Genomic DNA, 22,218 nt, shown 5'->3' on the forward strand with positions numbered 1-22,218 from the left:
CATTTTTTTTTTTTTTTTTTTTTTTACCTTTTTTATTGACCATGTACAACTTATGGTAAATCTGCCCTGGCAATGTGATTCTCCAGGTCACTGCAAGTATGCAGATGCCAAACATTTTAAGTGGTAAAAAAAAAATTCAAATATTCGTTAAAGAAAAAAAAAAATACTAAAAAAAAAAAATATATATTTTTATATTTATGTTAAGGTTTTTTGTTTCCATTTTTTGGGCTCTGGGGCTGGGTGAGGTAGATACGATGTTTTGATCGCCTTTTATTGCAAGGTTGTGGCAACCAAAAAACTAATTCTGTCACTTTTATTTTTCTTTTCATTATGCGGTTTGCTGATAAGATTTTTTTTTTTTTATAGTTTGATAGATCAGACTTTTCTGAACACACCAATTCCAAGTGTGTGTGTTTTTTTTAATTTATTTTAATAGAGCAAAAGGGGGGTGATTTTAAGTTTTGTCCATTTTTTTTTTTTATATATATATATATATATTTTTTACTTTATAAACTTTTACTGTATTTAGTAGTTCCCTTGGGAGACTTGTAGCTGCGATCCTCTGATTACCTGTGCCATTCAGCATTGCTATGTATAGCCGAAATGACGATCTCCTATGAAATCGGCCCTCAAATGCTGGGAAAGATGCGGGCTCACACATGGCCGATGACGTAAATATACTGTCGTGAAGGGTTTGAGTAGTGATGAGCGAGTACGCTCGGTTAAGGTGTTATCCAAGCATGCTAGAGTGCTAATCGAGCATCCCTGCATTCTCGAATTCTATGCTCGAGTAGCCACTGCTGCATGTCTCGCGGTTGTTTGACAGCTGCAGTACATGCAGGGATTGCCTGTTTGCCACACCACATGCAGGGATTGTCTAACAATCAAACAGGCACTGCGACTCAAGCATAGTATTCGGCAGGGCTGTGGAGTCGGTAAGCCAAACCTGCGACTCAGACTCCTCAATTTCCCTTACACCGACTCCCACATATATTGCTTATATTTAAGTGAAAAATTTATTGTAGTACAATGTGAACATCAGACATTTAATCATTTCTGTGATCCAATAATCAAGATATTTAGATAGAACATAATATCTATTTATTGGAATACAACTTTAGAACACAAAATACTGTAATAAATTGTAAATATGTAATACTCTATGTAATATCGAATACATACATACAGTACAGACCAAAGTTTGGACACACCTCATTCAAAGAGTTTTCTTTATTTTCATGACAATGAAAATTGTAGATTCACTCTGAAGGCATCAAAACTATGAATTAACACATGTGGAATTATATAATTAACAAAAAAGTGTGAAACAACTGAAAATACTGTATGTCTTATATTCTAGGTTCTTCAAAGTAGCCACCTTTTGCTTTGATTACTGCTTTGCACACTCTTGGCATTCTCTTGATGAGCTTCAAGAGGTAGTCACTGGAAATGGTCTTCCAACAGTCTTGAAGGAGTTCCCAGAGATGCTTAGCGCTTGTTGGCCCTTTTGCCTTCACTCTGCGGTCCAGCTCACCCCAAACCATCTCGATTGGGTTCAGGTCTGGTGACTGGAGGCCAGGTCATCTGGCGTAGCACCCCATCACTCCCCTTCTTGGTGAAATAGCCCTTACACAGCCTGGAGGTGTGTTTGGGGTCATTGTCCTGTTGAAAAATAAATGATGGTCCAACTAAACGCAAACCGGATGGAATAGCATGCCGCTGCAAGATGCTGTGGTAGCCATGCTGGTTCAGTATGCCTTCAATTTTGAATAAATCCCTAACAGTGTCACCAGCAAAGCCCCCCCACACCATCACACCTCCTCCTCCATGCTTCACGGTGGGAACCAGGCATGTAGAGTCCATCCGTTCACCTTTTCTGCGTCGCACAAAGACACGGTGGTTGGAACCAAATATCTCAAATTTGGACTCATCAGATCAAAGCACAAATTTCCACCGGTCTAATGTCCATTCCTTGTGTTCTTTAGCCCAAACAAGTCTCTTCTGCTTGTTGCCTGTCCTTAGGAGTGGTTTCCTAGCAGCTATTTTAACATGAAGGCCTGCTGCACAAAGTCTCCTCTTAACAGTTGTTGTAGAGATGTGTCTGCTGCTAGAACTCTGTGTGGCATTGACCTGGTCTCTAATCTGAGCTGCTGTTAACCTGCGATTTCTGAGGCTGGTGACTCGGATGAACTTATCCTCCGCAGCAGAGGTGACTCTTGGTCTTCTTTTCCTGGGCCGGTCCTCATGTGAGCCAGTTTCTTTCTAGCGCTTGATGGTTTTTGCCACTGCACTTGGGGACACTTTCAAAGTTTTCCAAATTTTTCAGACTGACTGACCTTCATTTCTTAAAGTAATGATGGCCACTCGTTTTTCTTTACTCCAGCTGCTTTTTTCTTGCCATAATACAAATTCTAACAGTCTATTCAGTAGGACTATCAGCTGTGTATCCACCAGTCTTCTGCACAACACAACTGATGGTCCCAATCTCATTTATAAGGCAAGAAATCCCACTTATTAAACCTGACAGGGCACACCTGTGAAGTGAAAACCATTTCCGGTGACTACCTCTTGAAGCTCATCAAGAGAATGCCAAGAGTGTGCAAAGCAGAAATCAAAGCAAAAGGGGTGGCTACTTTGAAGAACCTAGAATATAAGACATACAGTATTTTCAGTTGTTTCACACTTTTTTGTTAATTATATAATTCCACATGTGTGAATTCATAGTTTTGATGCCTTCAGAGTGAATCTACAATTTTCATAGTCATGAAAATAAAGAAAACGCTTTTATTGAGAAGGTGTGTCCAAACCTTTGGTTTGTATCGTGTGTGTATATATATGTGTGTGTGTGTGTATATATATATATATATATATATATATATATATATATATACACATACATACACACACTATGACTTATCTCGGCTAAGACAAAGCCTAGATCCTCAGGCTACATCCACACCATGGGCGTAGCCAGGATCAAACCTGGGGGGGCAGAACCTCATACTGTTCTGCAGAATTTCATACTGTACACCTCAGCTGCTGCAGAACCTCATACTGCACGCCCCTACACTTGAAAAAAAAAAAGCCTGCACCTTAAGAAGATGTGGTGGTGAATGCAGTCTATTTTTTCCAACTATCAGTTGATGTTGATGTTACTGAAGACGAGCAATGCCTGTCCTGGGCGTCCTTTTGGGCAGCTATGAGGTGTACCTGACTGGTGCTAAAAAAAAAAAAGGAGTGTTAGTCTGTGTGCTGTCCGGCTTTCATTCTTTTTGGTACAGATATGATATGGATAGACAGATATGGATAAATGGATATATAGAGCAGATTTCTAATCTGCTTTTGCTATTGAAAACATTATCTGTGAGCTCAAAAACCTTTCAGGTGATGCGGTTTTTTTAAAAAGCTGATCTGCTTTTGCAACTGAAAAACGTATCCTCAAAAAACGCAGGAAAAACGCTGTGTGTGAATGTAGCCTTAGATCAGGAATAGAACAGTCTTTTATAGGACATTTCATAACTTTCCCAAATTCCTATGAAAAACTATTCAGCACATTCTGCATTGAATTACTGTACCCAATTTATTATATATTTTAGGAGTCGGAGTCGGTCCATTTTATACCGACTACGACTCCGACTCCACAGCCCTGGTATTCGGGCACTCCAAAATGCTCAATTAGCGCTCGAGCATGCTCAGATAACACCGGATCAGACCACTCTCACTCAACACTAATAAAGAGCAGTGAATGTAGTGAAAAAAAAGTTTTAAAAAAACGTGAAAAAGTAAAAAAAAAAAAAAAACCCATAAGTTCAAATCAACCCTTTCCCCCATTGAAAATAAAGATAATTAAAAATACACATATTTGTTATCCCCGCTTTCAGTAAAGTCCGCTCTTATCAAAATATAAAAATAATGAACCCTACCGGTAAACGGCGTTAATCAAAAAAAAAAAATTAAGTTTATTTTTGGTCACTGCAATTCCACAAAAAATGCTGGAACAAGCGATGAAAACATCACATCTATCCAAAAATGGTATCAATAAAAGCGTTATATTGCCCCTCAAAAAATAAGCCCTCACACCGCTCAATAGACTGAAAAATGAAAACGTTACTGGTCTAGGAAAATGGCGACAAAAGCAAAATAGGTTTTTTTCTTTTTTTGTTTTTTTTTAATTTCCAATTTTTTTTTCACCACGTAACCCCTTGAGGACCAGGGGTATTTCTGTTTTTGCATTTCCATTTTGTTGCTCCCCTTCTTCCCAAAGCCATAGCTTTTTTTATTTTTCCGTGAATATGGCCGTGTGAGGGCTTGTTTTTTTGTGAGACGACTTGTACTTTTGTATGGCACCATTGATTTTACCATATCAGGTGCTGAAAAATGGGAAATAAATTCCTAGTGCGGTGAAACTGCAAAAAAAAAAAGTGCAATCCCACACTTGTTTTTTTTGTTTGGCTTTTTTTTGCTAGGTTCACTAAATGCTAAAACGGCCATTATGATTCTCCAGGTCATTCCGAGTTCATAGACACCAAACATGTCTGGGTTCTACTTTTATCTAAGTGGCGAAAAAAAAATTCCAAAGTTTGTATAAAAAAAAAAAAAAAACATTTTGCGTGCTACAGTAAATTTTTTTTTTCAAAACTTTTATAATTTTGGCATTTTACTAATCTGTCAAGCCGCGAGTCATGTCGTTCATTTGTCTTAGCTCTTTGACTCAATTTTTGCTTTCTTAGCTTTGGGATAGACTTGCCCAATAGATGGTCGATTTTTGGGTGGCATTTTAAAAAAAATAGGCCTTAGGCCTGTTTCACACTTCCGTTTTTTGACGTCAGTCAAAATCCACCGATTTTTGAAAAAAAAACGGATCCGCCGAAAAAAAGGGGCGGATCCGTTTCTTTCCCCATAGACTTACATTAGCGGCGGATCTTGACTGACGGTCGTCTCTCACACCTGTTTTTTGACTGATCCGCTAAGATTTTAGCGTTTCCCGGGCGGATGAGATGGACTCTGCAACGTTTTTTTTCCCCTGACGGTCCGCTATTTTGCATTGTGCATGCCCGGAAGCTTTACTCCGGGAAGCATTCTCTCTCTCTCGTAATGTCTTCACATGCTGTTCCTTCCGGATGTCTCCGGATCCCAGAATTCCAAGCGGCGGACGTTCACCGACTGCCATATTGGGACACCCAAGTGATGGGTGTCTCAATATGGAAACTGCTGTGATACTAGCCTCTTGCTCGGTACCACCAGCGGAACACCGTCGCACCACAAACACGCATTTTCTCAATATGTCGTACGCACCACACACACTCTGTATACGCCCTACACAGCCTCTTGCTGAGTACCACCAGAGGAACACGGTCGCGAACACTCCGCTGCCGAGATCAGCCAAATAATTCACTGACCGCCGCCATCTTTGTACAGGAGGAGCTCATGCACAGTTTTAATGTGACCAACGCTATCTGTCTGCACAAAGATGGCCACGGTCTGATTGATTCATTCGGCTGATCCCGACAGCAGATGAAGCCGGTCACTTTAAAGGGGTTTTCCCACGAACGAAAGTTCATTTTAAAAATTGTCTGTGTCTGACTGTGTACGGAGCATACCACATCTCCTGGGCAGGGGAGGAAGCAAATACAGACATTACAGCAGGGAGTCACAGAAGATTAATTTGGTGAGGTAAAATATTTCACTGAATGTTTTAAACAATATTTTACCTCACAAAATGTATCCTCTGCGATCTGCTGTAATGTCAGTATTGTCTTTTGCTTCCTCCCCTGCCCAGGAGCTGTGATATGCTCCGTACACGGTCAGACACAGGGGTGAGAGAGACAGAGCACAGGGGGCAGACAGCTCTAACGGGACAGCACATGAGGGGAGAACACAGCACAGGAAGGAGAGAGACAGCAGACAAGGGGGAGGATAGCACATAGGGTAGACAGGTCAAAGAAGAGAGCACAGACTGGGAGAAGTCGGCACATGGGGAAAGAGAGAGTGGATAGGTGGGTGAGCGCATGGGGGGGAGAAATTTTCAACGCTGCAAAGCCTGCCCCCATCGATAGCATCAGGCCTCCATCTACTAGTCCAATATATAGTATATAAGTATTTAGATAAGAGAAATGTTTGCGTCACTTGGCAGGAAAAATGCAATGTTTCCAATACGTTTTGCACTCGTTTTTGGACAGCAAATTGCACACCCCCTGATATATTATATAATTGCACCCTATGGAGCTTATTCTACAGCTCTTTATGATTAAATAAATGAAAAAAGTAACATAGTCTCCCCTACACCTCATTTCTGGGACACAGGACCATGGGTGTTATGCTGCTGCCACTAGGACACTAAGTGAAAACACAGAAAAGTTAACTCCTCCTCTTCAGTATACACCAGCCCACTGGCTGAGGTTGAACCAGTTCTTGCTTAGTGTCTGTAGGAGGCACTTGGGTCTCGCGTCAGACCATAACGTTTTTATTTTCATTTTTATTTTTTTTCTGTAAATTTTTATTTTTTAATTAATGGAGTGAAGTGGACGACAGATCTTCTAGGGCCCAATCTCCGACGAACCATCAACAGGCGAGAATGCGGAGTTTACATCCCCGTACTCTCTCCTGCGAAGAAAGGGGTCATGTCTGGGCTCACTTAGGGGCAACGGTTCCTGCACGGTCCCGATTTCCCCTCATCAGCAAGCGGCAAATGGCGGCTCACCTTCGTGTTTCCTCCACCGGAGCCTGGTATATAGCTGAACAAGGCCCCCATGTAATGTTGTCTTGCAGCCGCACTACCACACGGATCAGAAGATACAGGCGGCAACCTCTCCATCCCCCTATCTAAAGGGAGGATCACTTGAGGACTATATTTTTAATGGCAGCGCAGCTCTGGCTCTGCTACATCACCTCCGTGAGTATGACGGGGAGCACTGATCCCAGAAGGCAGGTCACCGCACCGACATGTCCGTGTACAAGAGGCAGTGGGTCCTGGTCCCTGGGGGGGAAGAGAGAGCGATGATCCGGTGCCCAGCGGTGCTTATTTCGGTGTCCGTCTGCGGCCCAACCTCAGCCGGCGGCCGTCAGAAATTTAGCTCCCGACTTCTAGCTGGGTTAGGCCGCAGTTACGTAGCTCCGCCCACTGCGAGTGTGCCCATCCACGTTCCTGGCGCTTCTCGCCCTGAACGAGAGGCACTTGTCTAGTCTCGGGGACCATGTTTTTTGCACTCAGCCCCTTTCCTGACTGCTGAGGGGGGCATTACTTGGCAGCTTTGACGGTAGTGCTGGAAAGAGCAAGCAAGTTTGGGCAAGGATCGTGAAGAGAGTTCTGTCTCCCCTGGGGACACAAGAACAGGCCCTGGGTGAGCTGTACTGCATCTCAGCATGTGACATTAACCCCTTCTCTGCAAGTGCTGTACGCTCTCTCTGCAATCTGCGGCACATACCCTGCCTATAGCCTCTATACACTATGGCTCAAAACTAAAAAGACAGTGTTTTACTACAGCCTTGCCCTGGCCTCACAATACTCCATTATACATGGCCACCTGCCACCGATTCCGCTGAGTCTACTGAGTGGGCTGCGTCCCTGTCACTGTCTATGGATTCCATGGCCGAAGCAATACACTCCCTCCGGGGCTTCTTTTTAAGTCAGGACGTTTTTTTGCCGTCCGCCAAGGGCTCTGGCGACGGTTGGAAACTGTCCTTCAGCAGGTCTGCTAGAAAATGGACTCATGACGCGTCCCCCGATCATGCTCGAGCTTCGGCGTCTGCAAGCTCCATCTCTCGTCTCCCTCTCCTGACGTTAGCAGTGAGTATGACTCTGAGTACGATTCTGACACGTCATTAGCGCATGATCCCCCGAATTGTCAAGAGACGCTTGATTCTCTTTTTTGGGGTCGGTCAACAAGACACTGAGGGTGGACGAGGAAAATATTTTCGCTCCGGAACGTAGTGTCCTTTAGAAGACTACACAAAGTATTTGCCAATCATCCTGAGTTTAAGGACATTGTCTGGAGACATAGGGACCAGCCAGATTCGCACAACAGCCTATTGAGTTTAAATTGCCTTTCGTTCAGATCTTATGTAGGATTGGCCACAGTCTCCTTCGGAGATCCCCTGTATCGCATCTTGCATCCAAAACGTTGCTTATCTGACGGTGCCTCAGTCAGAAACCGCACATACCGTCAAATTGACTACCTTGCTCGCTCAGCCTTGAGGCCTCTGGAGCGGCGTTCTTTCCATCTTTCGCCGCGACTTGGGTGGCTAAGGCTATGGCCGCTTGGGCAGAGGTGTTAATCACAACCATTCAGGATGACAATCTTCCCCCGGAGGCAGTCAGCCTCGCCAGTCAGCTCATACTGGAGACTTTGTAGTTTACGCTTCTTTAGAGGCGGCTAATTGAGCTGCACAGGCAGCTTCAGATGCAGTCTCTATCAGAAGGGCCCTATGGCTCCTAGTTTTGTGAGCAGATTCCGCTTCCAAGAGATCGTTAACCTCTCCGCCTTACTAGACTGGTCGCTTATTTGGAGAGAAACTGGACCAGCTCATATCTTACGCTACCAGAGGGAAAAGTAAATCCCTTCCTCAACAAGGGCCGCATAGCCGTTTCGGAATCTACAATTCCAGTCGGTCGTCTACAACCTTCTCTTCTGGATCAGGACGGTCCCCGCGTGGAAACAGAGGTTCCCAGGTCTCATATAGCCTTAACCACACCTGGAAATCCAGGCCAAGAGCATCTTGAACTAAGGGAGCCAGATCCCTTAAATCCTCTACACAATGACTCGTTACGGCATCCGGCGGGCACCGACAAATTAGGCAGACGTTTACTTTCGTCCGTCATGCCTGACTCTCGGTTGTCCACGACGAGTGGGTCAGACAGCTGGGGTCCTCCAGATACAAACTAGAGATTTCTTCCTCTTCCCCTACAGCTGTCCATACTGGACCTAATGCTGTTAGACACGTTTTGTCTAGGTATGGCGCTTCAGAATGGAACCTCTCCACCGCCTCCATGGAAAAAGGAGAGTTTTCTGGCGTCCATCAGCATCAAGGATCTTATCTTCACATCCCAATCTTTCCTCTCCATCAACAGTTTCCTACGTGTCGCAGTTCGCAGGGGAACATTTCCAGGTTGCTTTGGTCTCGCCACCACCACCACCAGAGTCTTCACCAGGGTCATTGCTGCTGTCAGCCATTCTTCACACTCGTGGAGTGGTGGTACTTTCGTATCTGGACGACCCGTTGACCAAAGGCCCGTCCCTTCCAGCCTGCGAGGGGTCCGTAAGTATCACGGTGGATGCACCTTCTCGCCTGGGCTGGGAAAAATAAACTTGAGCAGTCTTCTCCAGTACCGGCTCAGCAGATTTCCTTCTTGGAAATGGTTCCCTCGAATTGGTCATTCTCCCTCCAGAAAAGACCTTGACCATACAACAGGGAGCACGGATTCCTTCCCGTCCAATTCCTCACTCCATGGAGTCCTTATTGGAGATTCGTGGGAAAATGGTAGCGGCGATGGAAGCGGTTCCTTATGCACAGTGTCATCTCCGCCCTTTGCAACATGCTCTGCTGTTGGCTTGAGATAGGAACCCTTTCTCAACCGTCGGTTCCGTCTGTCTCTGCAGGTCAGGCAGACCCTCAGGTGGTGGATGCTGAAGTCCTCTTTGCACCAAGGAAAGTCCTTTCTCCCAGTGCATTGATTAGTAGATCACCGACGTCAGCCGCCTTTTTTCCCCACCACACGGCACATGGGCGTTGATCCTTTCGAGTGTCGCGTCTCTCCATCAACAGTTTGCAGAGACGGGCGACTAGGCTGGCCCTACTGAGTTTTTATCATCTCCTCGCAGTTCACCCCATCAGGATCTAATTCGATAACGCCACGGCTGTGGCGTATATCAACCGTCAGGGGGGTACCCGCAGCTAGTCGGCCAGGCACGAAGTGAGTCACATCCTCTGTTGGGCCGAGAGCAACCATTTGGCCGTCGCCAGAGCCTCGCCTCGGGAGAAGGCTCTCTTCATCCGGAAGTTCTTCAGCAGATTTGTCGTTGTGGGGGGGACTCCGGTTGGGAATATCATGGCTTCAAGGCTAAACAACAAGGTTCCCCAGTGCATTGCCCGATCACAAGATCCATGCACCATTGGAGCAGACGCTCTGGTTCTGCCGTGGTGTAGGTTTCAGCTCCCGTACAGGGCCGTATTTGCCATTAGGCACTGGAGGGCCCGTGCCTAGGGCGGGGCAGCACCTGAGCAAGTGTTTTTTGCTGTTTTTTTGGTCCGGGGGTCGGCCCTCATCGTTCACACCCCCCCCCCCGCCCCATCCCCCCTGCCATCATACTCACCTCCTCCAGGCTCCAGCGGTGCCTATTGCAGCTCCTATGGTCCTGCACGGCTGCCACGATATCTGTCTTCTTCCTGTCTCAGCGTGCGGTCACGTGGTGCCGCTCATTAAAATCATGAATATGGACACCACTCCTCTCTCACAGGCGTGGCACCCATATTCATGATTTTAATGAGCGGCACCACGTGACCGCATGCTGAGACAAACAGGAAGAAGTTCAAGATGCCGGCGGCTCCTCGCTAGATGCAGTCACATGACATGATGCAGGAGCTGGGACCAGACCGCGCCAGGACAGGTGAGCTGGAAGGAGAATGGGGGCCGGGGGGATGACTGAGCAGCAGGGCGGGGGAGGCAATGAATGATCCAGGGTGAGAATGGGGGCCTGGCGAGACTGAGCAGCGCCAGGGGGGCAATGAATGATCCAGGGCAGGGGAGAATGGGGGCCTGGCGAGACTGAGCAGCGGGGGGAGGGATGAGCGCCAGGGGGGCAATGAATGATCCAGGGCGAGAATGGGGGCCGGGCGAGACTAAGCAGCGGGGGTGGGGATGAGCGCCGGGGGGGGGGGGCAATGAATGATTCCAGGGCAGGGGAGAATGGGGGACTGGCGAGACAAGCGGGGGCGGGGGATGAGCGCCGGGGGGGGGCAATGAATAATCCAGGGCAGTGGAGAATGGGGGCCTGGCGAGACTGAGCAGAGGGGGGGATGAGCGCCAGGGGAGCAATGAATGATCCAGGGGGAGAAGGGGGCCTGGCGAGACTGAGCAGCCGGGGGGGGGCAATGAATGATCCAGGGGGAGAATGGGGGCCTGGTGAGACTGAGCAGCGGGGGGGGGGGGGATGAGCGTCGGGGGGGGCAATGAATGATCCAGGGGGAGAATGGGGGCCTGGCGAGACTGAGCAGTGGGGGGGATGAGCGTCGGGGGGGGGGGGGGGCAATGAATGATCCAGGGGGAGAATGGGGGCCTGGCAAGACTGAGCAGCAGGGGGGGGAACGAGCGCTGGGGGGGCAATGAAGGATCCAGGGCAGGGGAGAATGGAGGCCTGGCGAGACTGAGCAGCGGGGGGGGGGATGAATGATCCAGGGGGAGAATGGGGGTAGAATGGGGGCCTGGCGAGACTGAGTAGTGGGGGGGGATGAGCGCCGGGGGGCAATGGATTATCCAGGGGGAGAATGAGGGCGTGGGGGATACTGAGCAGTGTGGGGGGGATGATCGCCGGGGGGGCAATGGATGATCCAGGGGGAGAATGGGGGCGGGGGGGATACAGAGCAGCGGGGGGTAATGAGCACTGGGAGATGCAATGATCCAGGGGGAGAATGGGGGCCGGGGGGAGACTCAGCAGTGGGGTGGAGAATGAGCCAGGGGGAGAATGAGCGCCGTGGCGAAGAAGGGGGGGGGCCATGAGCCAGGGGAAACTGAGCAGTGGGGTGGAGAATGAGCGCTGGGGGGGAGAGAGCAATGAGCCAGGGGGAGACTGAGCAGCGGGGTGGAGAATGAGCGCTGGGGGGATAATGAGCCAGGGGGAGAATGGGGGCCGGGGGGAGACTGAACAGCGGGGTGGAGAATGGGGGCCGGGGGGAGACTGAACAGCGGGGTGGAGAATGAGCGCTGGGGGGGGAATGAGCACCGGGGGGGGCAATAAGCCAGGTGGAGAATGAGCGCCAGGGGGAGACTGAGCAGCGGGGTGGAATTTGAGCCCCGCGGGGGGGGTGTTATGAGCCGGGTGGAGAATAGGGGCTGGGGGGAACGATCCAGGTGGAGAATGGGTGCCTGGGTGGAATGAGCAGGTGGGGTGGGGTGAATGAGCCGGGTGGAGAATGAGCGCCGATATAAAAGGCCAGATTAACCCCCGCCCAGAATATACCCGAGGTTAAAGTGACCTAGGCCAGTTTATACCTCTCTGGGCAAGAATATAGCCCAGATGCTGTAGATCTGATTTTTCATGCTTTTGAGAACCATCAAAAACGGGGCCCCAGGCAGCACACAGGGACCCCAGGCAGCGAATGGGGCCCCTGGCAGCACACGGGGCCCCAGACAGCGCACAGGGGGGCAGAGAGAGCGCTGTCTCTTACACCTTTTGTGTGCTGTCTCTGCCCCCTTTGCGTTGCCTGGGGCCACTGTGTGTTGCCTCTACCCCCATGTGCGCTGTCTGGGGCCCTGTGCGCTGTCTGGGGCCCTGTGCACTGTCTCTGCCCTCCGTGTGCTGTCTGGGGCCCTGTGTGCGGCATGGCCGGGGCCCTGTTTTTGATGGTTCTCAAAAGCGTGAAAAATCCGATCTACAGCAGCTGGGGTATATTTTGACCCGGAGGGGTATATTCTGGCCTAGGCTACTTTAACCCTGGGTATATTCTGGGCGGGGGGGGTTATTCTGGCTGCCTGATACACGGGTGGGGGGGGGGAATGAGCCGGGTGGAGAATGAGCGGCGGGCAATGAGCCCAGCGGGGGAGGTGAGAATGAGCCCTTTGGTGGATAAATGAAGAGGTTGAGCGAGAAATTACATCACAATTCTTTTTTTTTTTTTTTTTTGTAAATACCTTATATACTGGCGTATAAGCCGACATTTTCAGGTGGGAGCAGGGGTGTCATATCATACTGACCCCCGCGGCGCGTCTGCAGCCCCGCTGCTTGTCCCACTGTCTCCTTTCCTTCCTACAGCGGTCACATGGTACCGCTCATTAAAGTCATGAATATGCGCATATTTGTGACTTTGATGAGCGGTACCACGTGACCGCTGAAGGAAGGAAAGGAGACCGTGGGACAACGGGGCTGCAGAGATCGCGCCAGGGGGAGGTAAGTGTATGCTATATTCACCTATCCCGGTTACAACGCTGCTTGCCACTGTCTGCCCGCCGGGTCCCTCTGTCAGTGACATTGACGCAGCAGAGGGTGCGATGACAGTCAGTGCGCGCCCTCTGCCTGAACAGTCACTGACAGAGGGACCCGGCGGGCAGACAGCAGCGAGCAGCGGTGGAACCGGGACAGGTGAATATCTCGGGTGCCGGGTCCTGAGCCAGCGGTGACACCTGTCCCCCATAGCGCGCCGGTGTCCGCCTGCTCAGCACACCGGCACCTGCCCCCAGCGACGAGAGGTGAGTATGTGGTTTGTGTTTTTTTTTTTTTTTTTTTTTTATACCTGCTGCAGCAGCAACATATGGTGTCATAATCTATGGGGCATCTTATGTGGGCAGCATATGGGGGCATATTCAGTGGAGCATCTTATGGGAGCATATTTAATGGAGCATCTTATGGGGGCAGCATATGGGGGCATATTCAGTGGAGCACCTTATGGGGGCAGCATAATGGGGCATATTCAGTGGAGCATCTTATGGGGGCATATTCAGTGGAGCATCTTATGGGGGGCAGCATATGGAGGCATATTCAGTGGAGCATCTTATGGGGGCAGCATATGGGGGCATATTCAGTGGAGCATCTTATGGGGGCATATTCAGTGGAGCATCTTATGGCGGTAGCATATGGGGGCACAGGCTCGGACAGGCCCATAGGGTAACAGGGGCATTCCCCTGTGGGCCCCTGTGCAAATCTGGGCCCTCAACCCCACTATATGGGCAGTACTTGTCATAATTCAATTGATTCAATCTGTGCAGAACAAAGCAGCATCTCATCATTCATTAACCAAACTACCCAGTTTATTATTATATAGAGATATAGGTAAATTTGTGGTTGAGAGTAGTGTAATATTTGTTTGCAAGTGAAAAGTAGGCCCCCAAAGTCAATGTTACTGGTGGGCCCTTAGCACTCCAGTCTGCCGCTGTGGGGGAACATTCAGTGGAGCATCTTATGGGGGCATAATCTATGGAGCATCTTATGTGGCAGCATATGGGGGCATAATCTATGGAGCATCTTATGGGGCCTATTCTATGGAACATTTTATGGGGCAGCATATGGGGCATAGTCTATGGAACGTCTTATGGGGCCATAGCCTTTATGGAGCAGCATATGGGGCATATTATTCTGTGGAGCATCTTATGGGGCCATTATTAACCTTTGTGCAGCATTATATGGGGAGCGTATTTGGTATGGAGCATCTTATGGGGCCTATCATGAACTCCATGGAGGATTATATGGGTCTCCTGATTCTATATGCGGCTTCTGATTCAATATGGCTATTCAAAAACATTTAACCTACTTATGTCTCAATTAATTTTACTTTTATTGGTATCTACTTTTATTTTTGAAATTTACCAGTAGCTACTGCATTTTCCGCCCTAGGCTTATGCGCGAGTCAATAAGTTTTCCCATTTTTTTGTGGCAAAATTAATGGGTTTGGCTTATACACGAGTATACGGTAATCCTCCAATGTCTGCTGGACATGGTATGGGGAGAGTTTATAGCTCAGTTAGTACAGACACCATACTTCTTGCTGTTAACCAGTTAGTGTTTTTTTGTCCACCACACTGCAGTGTCAAAAGAGGAAGACAGCGAGACAGGCAGCAACATCGCATCAGAGGGCTCTTGACCTCGAAACAGAAGATCCTCAGATCCTGGTATTGTGACATAATATTAAGAATAATATTTGTTCATTGATATTGCGCTATTAACTCCACAGCGCTTTACATACATCATCAACACTGTCCCTATTAGTAGGTCTTTAGAGTGTGATAGGAAACCCACACAAACACGGGGAGAACATATAAACTCTTTGCAGATGTCATCCTTGTTGGGATTTGAACCCCAGACCCCAGTGCTACAAAGCTGTTGCGCTGACTACTTGAGCCACCGTATACAGTGCTAAGCACTAAGCCACCATATACAATGCTAACCACATGCTTCCATAATAGCTATGCAAGAATATTTTTTGCTGGCAGATTGTATTAGCTCTTTCTATGCACATCATATGCACTAAACATCTGTTTTTATTGATTTATTTGAGGATTTAATATTGATATCCTATCCTTATAATAGGCAATCAATATTGACACCAATGAAATAGATCCATTTTGCTATACTGAGCATGCTCAGAAGCAAGGTACAGCTCCTCCCTGCCCTATCTCTGGACACTGATGACGGATCCGTTAAATGTGAAAGTAGCCTATGCAGTGTCTGCATTAGTCATGCTCACCAGTGGGGGGGAGGCAGCACGGAAAGTGCCTAGGGCAGCACAAACCCTAAATACGGCCCTGCTTCCGTACATATTTCCCCCTCTTCCTTTACTCCCAAATGCCATCAAGAACATTGGAACAAAGGGGGGTACCAGTGTTCCTAGTCGCGCCGGAATCACCGCATTGGGCATCGTACGCGGAACTAGTAACATAGTTGTTAAGGTTGAAGGGAGACTTTAAGTCCATCTAGTTCAACCCATATCCTATCCTAACTTGCCCTAACATGTTGATCCAGAGGAAGGCAAAAAAAACCCATGTGGCAAACAGTAAGCTTCACATTGGGGAAAAAAATTCCTTCCCGACTCCACATACGGCAATCAGACTAGCTCCCTGGATCAACGCAATATTAAGGCCTGTTTCACACTTCCGTTTTTTCAAATCCGTCAAAATCCGTTGGTTTCCGTAAAAAAACGGATCCGCCATTTTTTTGCAGGATCCGTTTTTTTTGTCCCATAGACTTCCATTAGTGGTTACCGCGGATCCGTCAAAAAAACGGATCCGTTTTTTTAAAAACGGATCCGTTTGCATCAGTTTCCGTCAAAAAAACGGAAACGGATCCGTTTGGCGGACACAAAAACGGAAGTGTGAAACAGGCCTTAGGAAACTAGTGTATATACCCTGTAATATTACACTTTAAAAGAAAGGCATCCAGTCCCTTCTTAAATTTTAGTAGGGAATCACTCATTACAACTTCATATGGCAGAGAGTTCCATAGTCTCACTGCTCTTACAGTAAAGAATCCGCGTCTGTGAGTATGCTTAAACCTTCTTTCCTCCAGACGTAGAGGATGCCCCGCTGTACCCGTCACATGTCTAAGAGTAAAAAGATCATTAGAAAGGTCTTGGTATTGTCCCTGCATATATTTATACATTGTAATAAGATCACCCCTAAGCCTTCGATTCTCCAAACTAAATAACCCCAAGTGTAATAACCTGTCTTGGTATTGCAGACCCCTTAGTTCCCTAATAACCTTGGTCGCTCTTCTCTGCACCCGCTCCAGTTCAGCTATGTCTTTCTTATACACCGGAGACCAGAACTGTACACAGTATTCTAAGTGTGGTCGCACTAGTGACTTATATAGAGGTAAAATTATGTTCTCCTCATGAGCATCTATGCCTCTTTTAATGCATCCCATTATTATATTTGCCTTTGCAGCAGGTGCCTGACACTGGCCACGAAATGTGAGTTTGTCGTCCACCCATACACCCAGGTCTTTTTCAGTGACAGTTTTACAATTAAGCACATAATTATACATCTTGTTCGTTCTACCCAAGTGCATGACCTTACATTTATCTCCATTAAAGCTCATTTGCCATTTATCAGCCCAAGCTTCTAGTTTACATAAATCCTCCTGTAATATAAAATTGTCCTCCTCTGTATTGATTATCCTGCAGAGTTTAGTGTCCTCTGCAAATATTGAAATTCTACTCTCTATGCCCCCTACAAGGTCATTAATAAATGTTAAAAAGAAGCGGGCCCAAAACTGACCCCTGTGGTACCCCACTGCTAACCGTGACCCAGTCCGAGTGTGCTCCATTAATAACCACCCTTTGTTTCCTATCCCTGAGCCAGCTCTTAACCCACCTACACCTATTTTCCACTTTCCCCACTGTTCTCATTTTATGTATCAACCTTTTGTGTGGCACCGTATCAAAAGCTTTTGAAAAGTCCATGTACACCACGTCCACTGCATTCCCTTGGTCCAGTCCGGAAATTACCTCTTCATAAAAGCTTATCAGATTAGTCTGACAGGAACGATCCCTTGTAAACCCATGTTGATATTGGGTCATGAGGTTATTCTTCTCCAGATACTCCAGTATAGTATCTCTTAGAAAACCCTCCAGGATTTTACCCACAGTTGAGGTTAAACTTACTGGCCTATAATTTTCACGTTCAGTTTTTGTCCCCTTTTTGAATATTGGCACCACATTTGCTATACGCCAGTCCTGTGGTACAGACCCTGTTATTATGGAATCTTTAAAGATTAAAAATAATGGTCTATCTATGACTGTGCTTAATTCCTGCAGTACTCGGGGGTGTATCCCATCCGGGCCCGGGGATTTGTCAATTTTTGTGATTTTTAGACACCGCCGTACTTCCTGCTGGGTTAAGCAGGTGACATTTAATGGAGAATTTTTATCCCTGATCATGTTATCTGTCATGGGATTTTCTTGTGTAAATACTGTTGAAAAAAAGTCATTTCGCATATTGGCTTTTTCCTCATCCACCATTTCACTCAGACTATTTTTAAGGGGACCAACACTATCATTTTTTAGCTTCTTACTATTTATGTAGTTAAAGAATATTTTGGGATTATTTTTACTTTCTCTGGCAATGAGTCTCTCTGTCTCAATCTTTGCTGTCTTGATTTGCTTTTTACAGAATTTATTTAATCTTCTGTATTTATTTAATGCCTCATCACAACCTACTTGCTGTAATTCTCTAAATGCTTTATTTTTGTCCCTTATTGCACCCCTTACAGCTCTATTTAGCCATAGTGGTTTCCTCCTCTTTCTCGCATGTTTATTCCCATACGGTATATATTGTGCACAGGTCCTATTCAGGATGCTAATAAACGTCTCCCATTTTCTTTGTGTATTTCTATGTCTCAGGATATCGTCCCAGTTAATTGCACCAAGATCATCTCTCATCCGTTGGAAATTTGCCTTCCTGAAGTTTAGTGTCCTTGTAACCCCTCTACTACACATCTTATTAAAGGATACATGAAAATGTATTAATTTGTGATCACTATTACCCAAGTGACCCCCAACCCTTACATTTGATATGCGGTCTGGCCTGTTGGTTAATATTAGGTCTAGCAGTGCCCCCCCTCTTGTTGGGTCCTGAACCAGTTGTGAAAGGTAATTGTCTCTCATAGTTGTCAGACACCTATTACCTTTGCTGGAACTGCAGGTTTCGGTTCCCCAATGTATTTCAGGGTAGTTGAAGTCCCCCATAATAATGACTTCTCCTTGAGTCGCTGCTTCATCTCTTTGCTTTATGAGGATATTCTCTGTTGCTTCCATTATTTTTGGAGACTTATAACAAACCCCTATCAGTAATTTATTATTTTTCCCCCCTCCCCTTATCTCCCCCCAGAGGGACTTTACATTTTCATTAGATTCATATATATTATCACGAAGGATGGGTTTTAAGGATGATTTTACATATAAACACACGCCTCCCCCTCGCTTATTTGTACGGTCATTCCTGAACAGACTATAGCCCTGTAAATTAACCGCTCGTGGCTCTCGTCCAGCCATGTCTGATATCCCCACCATGTCATAATTATGTTCCAACAACATTAACTCCAATTCCTCCATCTTGTTGGCGAGGCTTCTGGCTTTAGTATACATGCACTTTATGTATCTCTCTGTACCTCTGTTCTTTCTTAAATTATAAACTGTTCTAACCCCACCCCCCCATGCCACCCCCAACCCCAATTGCATTATTTGTGTCCAGGTCTCCATCTGCACTGTCTTCCCCTCCTATAAAAGGAATACCCTCCCCTCCCATCCCTAGATTAAACACTCCTCCCACCTTCTAGCCATTTTCTCCCCCAGCACAGCTGCACCCTCCCCATTGAGGTGCAGCCCGTCCCTAGCATAGAGCCTGTAGACAACTGAGAAATCGGCCCAGTTCTGCAGGAACCCAAACCCCTCCTTCCTACACCAATTCCTGAGCCACTTATTAACCTCCCTAATCTCCCGTTGCCTCTCTGGCGTGGCACGTGGTACAGGAAGTATTTCCGAAAATACCACCTTGGAGGTCCTTGCTTTAAGCTTACAGCCTAATTCCCCAAAATCATCTTTAAGGACCTTCCACCTACCTCTAACTTTGTCATTTGTGCCAATGTGCACCTTGACCACTGGATCCTCACCAGCCCCTCCCAGTAATCTGTCAACCCGATCAGCGATGTGTCGGACTCGAGCGCCAGGTAGGCAGCACACCGTTCGACGATCCCTGTCTTTGTGACAGATTGCCCTATCTGTTCCCCTAATAATTGAGTCTCCCACTACCAGAACCTGTCTGGCCTGCCCTGCTCTCCTATTTCCCCCCTTACTGGAGCAGACGCTCCTCCGGCTTTCAGAGGACATGCCTTGCTGCAGCAGTGCTACTCCTGCACTAACACTTCCCTCATCTGCCAACTTAGCAAACTTATTGGGGTGTGCCAGATCAGGACTAGCCTCCCTGGTGCTCTTCCCTCTACCCCGCCTTCTAACTGTCACCCAGCTAGCTGCTTCACTGTCCTGCAGCTCCAACCTAGCATCCCCCCCTCATCTATCCCATTGAGCGTCTGCTCAGTGAGCAGAAGACTCCTTTCCATATTGTCTATGGATCTCAGTGTTGCCAGCTGCACATTTAGGTCCAGTATCTGGGCTTCCAAATGCACAACGTGCTCACATCTCGCACAGCAGTATGCACCCTCCACCGGCTGTTCAAGGATTTCATACATGCGGCAAGACGTGCACTGGATGGCATTGGCAATAGTGGAGCACATCCTAATGGAGATTGCACCAGACAATAAGATAAGCAAAAATAAAATAAAAAGTATTAATAAAATATAACAGTAATTCAGTAACACCTCCCTTGGAAACTCCCTGAATCCAAAGTCAGTGAATCTCAAGTCACACACTTGCCACAGTTCGCACTTACGCTCAGGTCACACTCAGCTCGTTCACACTCACTCAGGCAGAAGATTTAAAAGATTTTTTTTCCCCTTTTACCAGCACACCACCTTGCTGCTCAATGCACCTCCAAAATGAGTTGAGACCCAACCAGCTGCCCCTTATAAACCCTTAATTATGAACTCCCACCCTTAATTAACCCCTTGTGAATATAGTTACACCTCAAGATTTAAATGCAATATAGTTAATCCTTAAAAACACAGATAGTAAAATAAGAGATTAACCCTGTAGAGAGAAAAAATAGGTTAAACAAGCCCCCCAAAAATTGAACAGGTAGAAAGCACTCAGCAACCTACAATTCAGCAACTCACACAGGTATTTGTTATAGGTTTTCCAAACACCTCTTTACTGAATCTCAGGTCACACACTTACCACAGTTGGCACTTACGCTCAGGTCACACTCAGCTCGTTCACACTCGCTCAGGCAGAAGATTTAAAACATTTTTTTTTTTCCCCCTTTTACCTGCACACCACCTTGCTGCTCAATGCACTTCAATGAACTAGTTCAGCTTGTCGCCGATAACCCCTGGCGTCTACTAGATCGCATGGATCTACTTTTGCACGGTTACCGCCAGATGTCCGGGGCCCTGTATTTAATGGCGTGGCCGTTGAATCCTGGGTTTTAGCCCAAGCTGGATTCTCTCATTCAGTAATCTCCACCGTGATTAGTGCTAGGCAACCTGCGTCCATGCGCATTTCTCATCGCACCTGGAGAACCTTCCCCCATGGAGGAAGGTCCATAGATGATCTCCTCTGGTGTTCTCCATTCCTTCCATCTTGGAATTCCTGCAATCTGAATTAGAGTCGGGTCTCGCACTTAGTTCGCTCAAATGTCAATTTTCAGCCTTGTTCATTCTATTCCAACGCAAGATTTCCACCAGGTTACAGGTGAAGACGTTCATTCAGGTAGTTTCCCGCATGGCATCTCCCTATAACATACTGTTGGAATCATGGGATCTTCATTTGGTCCTCAGAGTTCTCCAGGAACTCCCTTTCGAACCACTGCAGATCATGCCACAAACCTTTCTTCCTTGGAAGGTGGTTTCCTCCTAGTGGCAATTATGTAAATCAGACGAGTCTCTGAGTTGGCGGCTCTATCCTGCCGACCTCCGTTCCTGGTTTCTTTCATCAAGACTATGCAATATTGAAGACGTCGCCATCTTTTCTGCCAAAAGTTTCTTCTTTTCATCTTCATGAGGACATCGTTTTGCCTTCATTCTGTCTGGCCACCAGTCCATTGTATCGAGAGAGCTTTACATACTCTGGATGTGGTTAGGGCTCTTAGATGGTACATCTCGCTGACATCTTCCTTGTGCAAGTCAGATGTCCTGTTCGGTCTTCCAGAGGGGCATAGGACCGCCCTAGCCGCTTCAAACGCCACACTAGCCGAGTGGATTCGCTCGGCTATTCAGGACCCCTACTGTGTCAAGGGCACACCTGTCCCAGTAGGGATTACGGCGTATTCTACTGTCAGTGGACGCCTCTTGGGCCGATCGACATCGGTGTCGGCAGAATTGGCCTGCAAAGCTGCAACTGGGTCCAGCTTGCATACTTTTACCAAACTCTCACATATATTTTCAGGCCTCAGCAGATGCAGCTCTTGGCAAGTGCATTCTACAACCTGCAGTACCACATCTGTAAGCCAGTGGTACATGGGGTTTTAGCAGTTGTGTTGCTCCCCACCCAGGGACTGCTTTAGGACATCCCATGGTCCTGTGTCCCCCAATGAGGCGTAGGAGAAATAGGGATTTTTGTGTACTCACTGTAAAATCCTTTTCTCTCAGCCAATCATTGGGGGACACAGCACCCACCCTGATAGCTTATTGGCTTATTGTTTCTTTCTTAGTTTTGACATAATTTATTGTTATTGTTACTGTTATTTGCTTGAAACTCCAACTGCTTTATTACCGAACTGGTTCAACCTCAGCCGGTGAAAGGGTGTATACTGCAGAAGAGGAGTTAACTTTTCTGTGTTTTCACTTAGTGTCCGCTAGTGGCAGCAGCATAACACCAATGGTCCTGTGTCCCCCAATGATTGGCTCGGAGAAAAGGATTTTACGGTGAGTACACAAAAATCCCTATTTTTTTTTTTTTTTTTTT

At 47.1% G+C, this 22,218-nt stretch overlaps 1 protein-coding gene across 9 annotated transcripts in view; it reads left to right on the forward strand.

Annotated features, from left to right (window-relative positions):
- TDRD12 (tudor domain containing 12) overlaps positions 1-22,218 on the forward strand; it is a 167,917-nt gene that overhangs the window by 1,646 nt on the left and 144,053 nt on the right. The window lies entirely within an intron of this gene.

This window comes from Dendrobates tinctorius, unplaced genomic scaffold, assembly GCF_039654945.1.
Source record: "Dendrobates tinctorius isolate UK_male_01 unplaced genomic scaffold, ASM3965494v1 ptg000307l, whole genome shotgun sequence".
NCBI classification, from domain to species: Eukaryota; Metazoa; Chordata; class Amphibia; order Anura; family Dendrobatidae; genus Dendrobates; species Dendrobates tinctorius.